The sequence below is a fragment of the Typopeltis vanoorti genome, chromosome 22 (genome assembly GCF_054136105.1).
Source record: "Typopeltis vanoorti isolate ZY-2024b chromosome 22, IOZ_Tvanoo_1.0, whole genome shotgun sequence".
Classification (NCBI taxonomy): domain Eukaryota; kingdom Metazoa; phylum Arthropoda; class Arachnida; order Uropygi; family Thelyphonidae; genus Typopeltis; species Typopeltis vanoorti.
In genome coordinates this window covers 84,626,679-84,638,492 of record NC_143570.1, presented here as the reverse complement: position 1 = coordinate 84,638,492, position 11,814 = coordinate 84,626,679, and the positions used below count along the sequence as shown (strand labels likewise).

The window sequence follows — 11,814 nt, the reverse complement described above, 5'->3', positions numbered from 1 at the left end:
ATTTTTTTCTGAAAAAAAAAATAGCAAATTACCTTCTGAATTCACTGCTAAGATATAATACTGATTTAATTTTAATTATATATTTAATTCACTCGTCGTACTTTTTGCTTAAAACAGCGATATTTAGAGTATTATTCTTCCGTACTCACACATAGTTCATTGACACTAAAGTATTAATGAATTTACAGAAGTTAGAAAATTTGCAAGTTAGCAAAAGGAATGGAAAAAAAGTTTTCCTGCCCCGGGCGAGGATCGAACTCGCGACCTTCAGATTATGAGACTGACGCGCTGCCTACTGCGCTACCGAGGCAGTCATAAGGATACCCTCAAACGTCTTATATAAGCAGTAATTAATTTTGATAATTCTACTATAATCATAATAGTTATGTTATATATTAGTCATAGAATACTGAAAAAAATTAAATCAATAAATAACTATCAGATCTTTCTTGCTGTTGTACCTAAGAATTGCGAAAAATTCGTTCGTAGTTCCTTAGTGAGTTCTTTTTGTCTTCCCTTATTATTTTATTTCTTTCAGGTTTATTTCTGTCGTGTTAACAAGTGCTGTTTAGGTAAATTATTTTCAATAGTGGAAGTGCATTTTGGAGAGTGTAATGCAGGGGGTGTGGGGAGAAGGCAGTTGAGAGATGCAAACAAGTCGCTGACAATTAACAATTTAAGAAACTGGCCTTAAAATAGTAGCAGAACTAGATATAGAACTTCAACATTTGTATTAATGTGATAACTACTGCAGCACTATAGTTTTTTCAAGCACTCAAAATCATTTATCCTTGATTGTGATTCTAAAATTTGCTAATACGATGAGCATCAGCAGATGTGAACTATAATATTCGCTTCCCCCTCTGTTTATTTAGTAGGATTGTCAAATAGGCACGATAACGGCTAGATAGGAAAACTAGTCGCTTTAACTATCTGAAAGCATGGTGTGCCAATCTCTGGGAAGTGTTTAGATTATTCATTCAATTTCTTCATATAAATATGCTACTAGTTTGCGGTTATCTTATAATCTTAAATAGCCCATTTCTAAACCAAACTGGATTTTTTTGTTTTTTACATTGATTTTCCAGTTTACACAACAACAATGGCAAATAACAATGAATACAGTGCTACATTTTGTGACAATTGCGTGAAGCAGTGGCGCACCCAGGATTTAATCTTGGAGGGGAGAGAGTACTCAAGATTTAATCTTCGGGGGGGGGGGGGAGTTGAGTAGACGATTTTTGCATACGACCTATGACCGAGCGTCTGCAGCGATCGCCAATACATTATACCCGTGATCTCTGGCCCGGCTCGAGCAAACAAAGTATCGCCCGAGCACTACTTCGTTCGTTGTGAACGCAAGGCGAACGAAGACTGTCATTACCGAGAGTCAGATGGTATTCCCACCTTATGTGATTCATAATTCATAAGTAGTATAGAAATGGAAGACAAGACACAACATAAATAAAATAAAAAAGATTTTTGAAAATGTTTCTAGTCTTTTTTTCCTTTTTCTTTTTTTTTGGGGGGGGGGGAGGGAGAGGGAGGTCAGGGCCCCTTGGCCTCCTCCCTGGGTGCGCCCTTCGGGAATTAAAAAAATGTCATGCCTAAGGCATGATATTTTTTTAATTCCCGAAGGATAATTCTGAACGAAAATCTGTTTCTGTATTTTTTAATGAATGACATTAATTTTAAGCTTACCTTTGTTTCACGTAAATTAATAGTTACTGAATATCATATGAGATAATAAAATACCTAAAAAAAACACAAGTAATAAATTCTGTTCTTAAACTAGGCATTGTGCAAAGACAGATTAGACCAAGTCTGCGACATTAACTGTATCTATTACTACTATTACGTGACACCTCCAAGGATTTATCGCTGGAGGCACTCCACATAACCACCACTTTTACTCGTAAATTCCCATCTATACATACACGCACGCCACTATTACACACTATGTGACAATCCAACTACATCATAATAGTATGTGTGTGTATACATACATAATATATATATATATATATATATATATATATATATATATATATATATATATATATATATATATATATATATATATATACAGGGTGGTTCAAAATTCCTCGTACAAACTTTGAGGGGAGGTAGAGAACATCAAAATCAACCCTATTCACATGACCGGAAACGCAACCCGAAGGTGATAGGTGGCGCTATTCGCCAGCGCTCCAGGTGAGCAATTGGGATTCCTCATTCAAGCTTTCGATGTCGTACGAGGAATATGCATCATTTTACGAACGCTGAGATAGCAGACATGCACCATGAAACCATATTATGTATCCAACTACTATTGAACTGTTCAGTTACGCCTAATAAAGTTTTTTACACTACTTACTGCCTTGTGTAATTTCTGTATCTTTGTGTCCCTGTTAGTACCTTCCGGCAGCGTTTCCGGTCATGCTTTCCTATGTAGGGTTGATTTTGATGTTCTCTACCTCCTCTCAAAGTTTGTACGTGGAATTTTGAACCACCATGTATATTATTTGTTTTTCGGTAAACTCTAGGGCCAATTTTCCTGTGCATCTTGAGAAGAGCGACCATAGAATCAGAGTGAACGACACCGCGGAAATAAATCTGCTAACGCCTTTTATTTTCCAAAGGTAGTAGACGAGGGCAGATTCATCTTTGTAACTTTTGGAGTCTGAGGGAATAGTCAATCTCTATCCTTAGCCAATCAAAGAAAGCTGGCCCAAACTGTCGTTAACTTCAAACAGCATGCGGTGAAGAGAGTATGACGAAAACTATCGCCATCAACAAGATAATATATCTCGATTTTCTTAATTTGCAGGATTAAAAACACGTATTTCCGGGAGAAAAAGCCCTACTTGCCCGTGCCGGAGGTTAACTCTGAGAACCAGTCGAAGAAAGGCTTAGATAAAGTTCTTCTAGTAGGAACTAGGCGACCAGAATGAAATTTGCAATGATTTCCCTTCAGGCGGCCTAAAAAATGTGCATATTAATTTTTTTTTACACAAAATCAGATTTAAATACTCTTATTGTTTATTCCTAATTGTTCCCTTCTTCAATTCTCTAAAAATCTGAATCTATTTTGAATATACATAAATTTTAACATTCTTTATGTTGAAATTTACTTAATTTTATCTTTTTGCTTAGAAATTTCTTGGTTTTCTGAGGTGAAAACTACAGTTTGCAAACTAAATACAATGGCGAATCTTGGATTGAAGACAGAGAGGTTGTTCCCACATTCACCACTGTACAGAAAACATTTTCCATCCCACCAAGTGGACACACATGGTGTTGTTTGGAATTATGTATAAGCAGTAAAGGCTGTGAGGGAGTGTGTTCTTTAGCCAGTTCGTTTCAAGAGAACAATACTACTATTTCACCTCTGTATGAGAATCAAACTCTGTATGACACAAAAATTGGTATCTAATTTTTGGAATGCTAATTACTTGAAGAGAACTAAAAATTGTAGGCCTAAAAGAGGGATAGTGACCTCTAGAGTCAATATAAATTGCACAATACCAGTATGGGTTGAATTACAAAAAAGCAACTAAAGACAGTGGATTACACTGTCTACTTCTGAGAGGTGCAGGCAGAAACCATTCACCTTCCTTATGAGGCCAGCTAACCCACCTTTATTTGAAATTCCTTATAAACGTTCATTAAGTCCTAGACGAGATATGAATCTAGGTCTTTTTTAGTAAACATGATAGAAGAGGATTAAGCCATGTTGATGAATCCGGATTTAGTCCTGGATATATTTATTTTTCAATCATCAGGTACTGAACTATTAAACCAAAGGATGCTAATAATGTCATCTAGTATAATATGATATAAGAGTGCTATCTCAACATCAGGTAATATAGGTAAGCAGCTTCCTTTTTGGAAGATTGAAGTGGCCAGAAACAATGTTTGGACTGTAGAGCAAAGACACAGTATAATTTTTCTCTCATTATTTCTTCCAACATACAATATGAGTGATGGTTCAGAATTACAGTAGACATTATAGAGGGATTCAACATTCTACTTTTCGAAGATACAATTTTAAAACATTACTTGGTAATCCATCAGCTAGATAGCGCACTGCACCAAATAAACGGCGTATTCCAACTTCGATTATGTTTATTTTCCTCACCTAAGTGAAAAAACCCTGTAAACCTTTTTCCTAAATACTTAAAATAGCTCTAACAAGTACTAATCATTTCAGTTTTCCCAATTACGCATGCTTTACCTATTGTTTCTTTCAGAAGTAAATTTAATTGATTACGTTCCCTCTGATGTACAAAATTAGAATCTTCTCTTTTTGATCTTCTTTGGCTAAAAGTCTACCTGTTGCGAAATCAAATCAAAATTCGTTTCCTGTTTCTATAAACCAAAATATTCAAGATGGTTGGTGGCATTTAGAGTTATAGAACTCCAATAATGCCACCAGCCATTCTAATAGCAAAATTTTCTTTCTTCTGGATTTTAACGATCATAAGATGCAATTTAATTTCCTTTCTCGGTTGTACTGGTTCAGCAGGTAGTGATGCTAAAGCATTTCTGTCGCTAATAACCTCACACACATTCACATGCCTACCAGAATACCAAATAACCACTTTTCAAACAATAATACTCTTGATCAATTCATCACCGGTGGCTGCTCCTTTACGTTTGCTGTTCCAAAGGCAATTTAGTCTATAAACATGTGCCGATTTCTTCTCGCATTCACATCGCCACTCTCATTTGCATTTCATCTATACATTTGCACTGAACTAATTATTGAAATAGTTTTTGAGCTTATGGAAGCATCCATTCCACGTTCTACTTTAAATAAGTTCTAGTCTCTTCTTTAAGCATTAGTCTCCGATGTGCTAAGGATTTACATAGAAAAAAAAAAAAATACAGCATACTACAACTGGCTTTCATCAAAATCTCTGCCATTTCTGTTTATACTCAAGTTCAAAATAGTTCCAAAAAATCAACACACCCAAAAGTGGTACTAAGCAAGCAACCAGCATCATGTCCCAACGGTCTATTATCAAAATTACTTGCAAATTTTTGTTCAGCCTAGAATTCGCCTATTCTGCACTCGAATAATTCTAGTCCATTTTTGTGATTTTTAGTAAACATCCTTCTACCATTTCACTGTTTGGATTTTTTGTCATAAAGAGATCAAAAGATTTTTTTCCAACCAGGATACTGAAAAGTATATTTACCAGTAGCTCAATCGAAAAGATACCTTATGCTCAAACTTTTGCTTGCTTAATCTTCGATAGAGGATTAAAACAGAATATGCTTGCTTGTCAGGTAAAATATACTTTTTGGCTAAGCAGAACTTGCAAAGCAAAAATCATCGATGACAGCACAGGATTAAATTACTGGACCACTATTGGGCAGGCAATGCGCAATACAGGCTTTCCCTGTCAAGTCAATCTTTCCTTTCCATGTTGCCTGTTTTCATAAAAGAGACTCTGGCGAACTCAGAGACTATCTCCTGCTGCAAAAAAAATCTTAATATATATATATATATATATATATATATACACACACACACACACATACATACACAGGCTGATCAAAATTAAAGTATCCCTGTTTAATGCCTTGTGGAGCGTTACCCAATGATCCAAATGCAACAAAACTTTGCAGAAGAGATATATCTGAGAAAAAAGTAGTTCCAAAATTTACCACTAAGGGACGCTGTATGATGTACCGAATGTAGATGTATTCATTTTTCTGTGTGTGTATGTATGTGTGTGTGTGTAAGAGGAAGAAAAGTGACACAAGCATAAAAAAAATTTTTATTCACTTCCATTATGCATTCACAGGCTGTACTGTTCAATATGCTGCCCTTCCTGATAGGCCACAAGCTACATCCTTTGCACTGTGTTCAAGGGCAGAATGCAGTTGGTTGGGACTGATTTGCGCACATGCTATGTTATGCTGTCTTTCAGTGCTGACAAGTTATCAGATACCATCCAGATAAACCATGTCTTCGAGAAATCTCCAGAGCCCGAAGTCATGGGGGGGGGGAAATAGATCAGGTGAACGAGGCAGTCGTGCAGTGGAAACACATGGCTGATCCTTCTGGCTTCGGTGCAATATTCCCAAAGAACCTTCTGTATGGATCGACCAATGTGTGGAGGGGCCCATCCTGCATGAAAATTACTGAATTGATGCACAGGCAATAATGTAGCTGTGGCACAACAAAATTGTTTATCCCATCGGGATACTTCCCTGCAATAACTGAGCAGGTTGCAGAACCCAATCGGTGAATGTCCTCAAAGAATAGTCTAATGATAAACAAAACTGTAAATCCACATCAGGCAGTAACTTTGGGTGAATGCAAAGAAATTTGTTGGATTGCGTAGCTTGTGTTCAAGTGCACACAGTTGCCGCATTACGATATCACAGATGCAGTTTCAGCTCTTTGTCTTTTATAGCTACTTCCATGGTCACTACTCCATTGAACTGACACCCATCATTCCTCCACTTTCTGTTGGGAAGTTAGAAAAAAGTGCAGCAGCTGTCCAGCATTGCAGCAACTGTAAACACACCAAATCTGCTTCTCCTCATGAAGTATTCCTTAACAAGAAAAATGTCCATAAACTACTTTCTCGATCCTTACATGCACCACACACACGGCACTGACATGCTTATAGATTCGTTGACCTCCTGTGAATGGAATCAATATAAAAAAAAATTCCTTACCATTATATATGAGTATGCAATACTCATTCTATTCATGAAAAGGTATCCTCCTCTGTAAACTTGCTTTCACATCTTCTAATCATATTTAGTCTACCTGCACATATGAATGCATCTCAGGTTTGTTTTCTTAATACTTATGACATTAATTACAAAATCTTTTTGCCCTGCTCAGAACCAAGTAAGCCTGGGTAGCTTCGTAACAATTTAAACCATCAGTTCCTAACCGGTGGTAAGCATACCCCCTGGGGTATGTACTGGGCTGTTCAAGGGTACACGAAAAATAATCAGTAATGGTGGAAAAACAAGTAAAGTAAACTATTTTACATTAAGATAGGTATTGAACAAAAGTGTTAGTATTTAAAAACAAGGAGTACAGTTTATAGAAATGGGTTTAAAAGGGGTATGCAAGTGGAAAAAACTTTGGGAACCACTGACTTAAATGGTAGGGTCTGTAGAAGAAAGGCCACAACAGAATTCAGCTGTAGTTACTAACTAGAGTACCTTTTTTTTTGCATCTTTCTTCAGCCTGGTGTTAGACTCAGTGCAAGCAAAAAGGAATTATTCTTCCATAGAGAACTTTGGTTCTTAATCCAACTAAACAATGTTTATTCTACACTCAACCTCAGATGGAGAATGGCCAACTACTGATCCAAAGATAAGACTAAAATTAAGGCTACCTATTTTCCCTCAGGGAGGTGGAAAGCATTAGAGGATTTACTTTTATAGATTCAAAAAGTAGCCTATGATTATTTCCCACCAATTCTCTCTTTCCTAGTGTTGCAGTTATCACTTTATATAAAGAAACATCTAACACATCAGTTCTGAGGTTAACCGCTCCACAGAATTACTTTTTTAATTTCTTTCATGTCCCTTGAATTTCCTGTTTTGATAAATCTTGTGCCATAATCACTCATCCTTATGCCCAACCCTAACACTATACAAACAATTCTGATTTCTTTTATTCAATTTCAATCTCTTAAAGATAACCAAATTCTTCAAACATCCAATTCTAGATCAAAATTATTCTAGACATCCACACATTGCACCTAATTTTATCTATGAATACAAAAATGTGCATTGAGCTATTTGCAGTTTCACTTCTCTTCCAAGCATATCATTATCATTTTGTTATTTTATAATTGTGTATTTTACTGTACTCTCATTTTGCAGATGCATATTTACGTTGTTTCATTATAAACAATTTCTTTGATATTTCATATGAAATTAAGATACTTCAATAGTGTGGGAAATGATAGATATCAATTTTATGTGGAAAAGTGTAAAACTATGCACATTGGGATGAAATTACAAGCTGTGTTTTTTGACAGAACTAGATTTAGGAGTAATGGTGGACAGGGAGCTAAGTTCAGAAGCATACTGCAAAAGCAGAATAGCTGAAAGCATCGTTTGAATGGCGACTAATATAATGACAACAAGCAGACATGTTATTATCCCTCATCTTAGAGCTTTGATATGGCCACATATATATAGACTGATGTGCACGAATTTTTTCACCTAGGTTTCTTGAGGATGTAGTGGAGAGTATTCAAAGGCAAGTAACTAATATGGTAACAGGTTTCCTCATTAAGGAAGCCTCATTATGGGGGGGGGGAGAGATTGAAGGTTTATGGGTGTATTATAACCAAAGAGAAAAATCATAACTCAAAGAGTGCATGATGAACTTCTATGCAATTTGGTGAAAAGCAATATAAATATGAGATGAAAGAAACACCCATAAAAATTGTAAATAAATGGTAAATGTTTTTTAGTAAATAAATGTAAATAACTATAATGCATAAATAAATATAAACACTCCAGAGTCCTGATTTCACTTTTGTTATTTGTCTTTTGTAGTTAGGAGAGAAAAATGAAATATTAAAGGAGAATTCTAAGTACTTTCACTGTGGTCAGCACGATAACTGGATAAATGACCTCACTGGATAGAGAGAATAGTCATCAAGTGATCAATGCAGATGACACAGTAGAGTTATTAAATACTGAGCACTCTACAAGTCAGAAGGAGACAATCCACAGAACTGCTGTAAATCATCCTGATGAGATTTTTCACATGTTTTAAGGGGATGTGCTAAGGAACTGACCATACCTCTGACCTGGCTGTTAAATGAAAGTCTTACAACAGGGCAAGTTCCAAAGGAATGGAAGGAGAGCAAGATGACATTGCATAAGGCTGATGGTAGAAAAGAGGTCAAACAATAGATTACTTTGCATTTTAACTGTGGTTGTTCAGATTTTGGAAAAACTCATATACAGACCGACAGAAGTGGTTAAAGGCGAGCATGAATTTGTTAATGGGACTTATTTTATTATAAAAGGTACAGTAACTTGTTTTGGTCACCTAGTTGCTTTTATAATAAAGTAATGGACGAGGAAAAGGAATTCGATATTGTACTGTACAATAAGTTGATATTTAAGTTGCAATGTATGCCTTTAGATATCAAATCAGTGGACTGGAAAGTGGCTTTCTGATAGATATCAGAGGTTGTGTATGGAGAAGCAATATCAGGGAGTAGGAAGGTTATAAGTTTTGGACAATTACTGTTCAACTTTTATGTCAATGATACTGTCATTAAATTATATGGGGATATTCAGTTGCCTGAAGATAATGTGAAGCTCAGCTCAGGAGGGTTATAAGTACTAATGCTAATGTTGTGGCTCTTCAGGTGAATAAGCTGAAAGGCATGCAAACGAATGGGGTGTCAGGTTAATAGAGCTAACTCTAAAGTTTTGAAATTTGGGATTCACAGATGAGAGGCTGAAAACTCTCTTGAGCTATAAAAGAAGTGGAGGAAGTAAGGGTTCTTGAAGCAATAGTAGAGATAGAAATTTGAGGATAAATTGTAAAAGTTATGAAGACAACTTAGAGGACTGCTGAGTTATCTTCTTAACTGAAGATAACTCAGTTATCTGATGATGTTGACCAGCAGAGATAGGAGTGGTAGTTTCAATGCATGAAGTTTTGATATCAGACCACATCTTAATTACAGTACTCAGCTCTGCAGAACTAGTTTTAAAAAGGAGAGGAAGGAATGATACGATTGAGATATTTAAGTTGCAGAGGGGGTTGGACAAAATAATGGAAACACTTGTCATACATATACAGGGTGTTCGGGATAAATTTGACATATTTATAATTAATTATATTTTTCCGTAAGTTACATGTATTAACACACACTTCTCTTCATTTAAAAGTTTGGACCCTTCTTCATTCATATACAAGATGTCAGAAAGGATGGATAGCTGGAACCCACCTGAATCATGGAAGAGAATAACTTGTATCATGATGATTCGTGCCCGCCATCAAAATAAGGATATTACAACTGCTGCCCAATGCTCCCTGAATACAGTAAAAACAATCAGGCATGAACTAGAGACTTGCAATGGTGACTACGAGGATGTAGCAAGAAGAAAGATCCCTAGCAGACGATCTGATTGCGTTCGTACAGCAGAATTCCTCGCAAATCTGCAGGAACAGGTGTTGAAGAACCCTGGCATTGGAATTCGGGCTTTGTTCGTGGAGTTGCTAACTGTAGTCAAGCCCTGGATAACAAGGGTAGCCAATGGTAGGCCGTATGTATGGCAGCAGGATTCGGCCCCTTGCCACACCTCTGGGAAAAGTCAAAAATGGTTGTCTGAAAATTTCTACGACTTCACCAGTCCAAATGTTTGGCCTCCAAACTCCCCAGACCTTAACCCCATGGATTATTTTGTATGGGGCGCAGTTGAAAAAGACACCAATCGCACTTCCAGTAATACAAAAGCCCAGTTAATGGATAAAATTAAAACAGTTTTTGCGGCCCTTCCCAGGGAGACTGTAGCATCAGCTTGTTCGAGGTTCCGAAGCAGAATTGAAGCTGTGATCGATGCTAATGGTGGTTATTTTGAGTAAATCTTGTTGATAGTATTGTAATTAACTCTGCCTGTAATGTTTTTTTGTCAATTCATTAAATTTAATAGATACAAAGAAGATTTTCTTTTTCCTTACGAAACTGTCAAATTTATCCCGAACACCCTGTATATTTCTTTATTAATATGGTGTTGGACCAACTTTTGTCTTCGGTACAGCCTTATTTCTTCTTGGGATGGACTCAAGGTTGAATATTTTCTGTTGGAATTTTATACCATTCATCTTAAACATCTTTAAATTGTTTTAAAAACATTCAAGGTGGGAATCTGTTTCTTATTCTAGTCTCCAAAATTAACCAGAGTGGTTCAATAATGTTCAAATCTAGTGATTGTGCTTAGGGAAGATGTTGACATTCACTTTCATGCTCTTCAAACCATGACTGTACACAGTCCAAGTTGTGTGAATGGGCCACTGTCGTCTTGGAATACTGGACTGTTGTTTGGAAATAACATTTGGATCATGGGATGCACTTGATTATCAAAAATGTCCAAACAAAGACCCAGAGGTCTTATAGCAAAGAAAAAGACCCAGAGGAAGACCAAGATGTAGATGGATTGATACAGTAAAAAGTGCCTTAAAAGATGGAAATAAAAGATCTGATAAGTTTTAGTCTTGAGAGATAACAGATTAATTTAGAGGAAAATTGTTGATCAGAAATTATTAATGGTCATGTAGTACTATCACAGTTATCCTGTATGTCCCCTGAAAGTACATATTTGAAATTTAATGATAATGACAGAATACCATGATATAGCTGCCCAGACCATCACAGAACTTCCCCCATGCATTCTGAATTGTAGGCTTCCTTAGGTGTTCTCCAAACGAAACTCATGCTGATGTACACTGAAGGTTGACTCATCTAACCACATCACACGTTTCCAGTTTTCTTATATCCAGATTTGATTTTTGTGATACCAACGTTTATGAATTTGAGCATTATTTTCATTAATCAGTGGTTTAGCAATTGCAGTACTGTGAATATTGCATTTATCTCACTTTGGACAGTTTTTGTGGAAAGTTGGACCGCTTTGTCATTTTGATGTTAAATATGACCTATTAGTAAAGGATGGGAGATATTTAACTACCAGAGGTGAGCCTTACATTCCTCCCCAAGAGAAAAATTATGTTGTAGTGGGCAACATACACAACCTTATATTCGATGGAAAATTAAGTCAAAGGAAAATGAGGATAAG

General features: G+C 36.3%; 1 non-coding gene across 1 annotated transcript; it reads right to left on the bottom strand.

Annotated features, from left to right (window-relative positions):
* Nucleotides 1-237: 237 nt before the first annotated feature.
* On the bottom strand, nucleotides 238-310 carry TRNAM-CAU (transfer RNA methionine (anticodon CAU)). Its single transcript has one exon. It is a non-coding gene; the product is annotated as a tRNA-Met (tRNA).
* Between the last annotated feature and the right edge of the window lie 11,504 nt (nucleotides 311-11,814).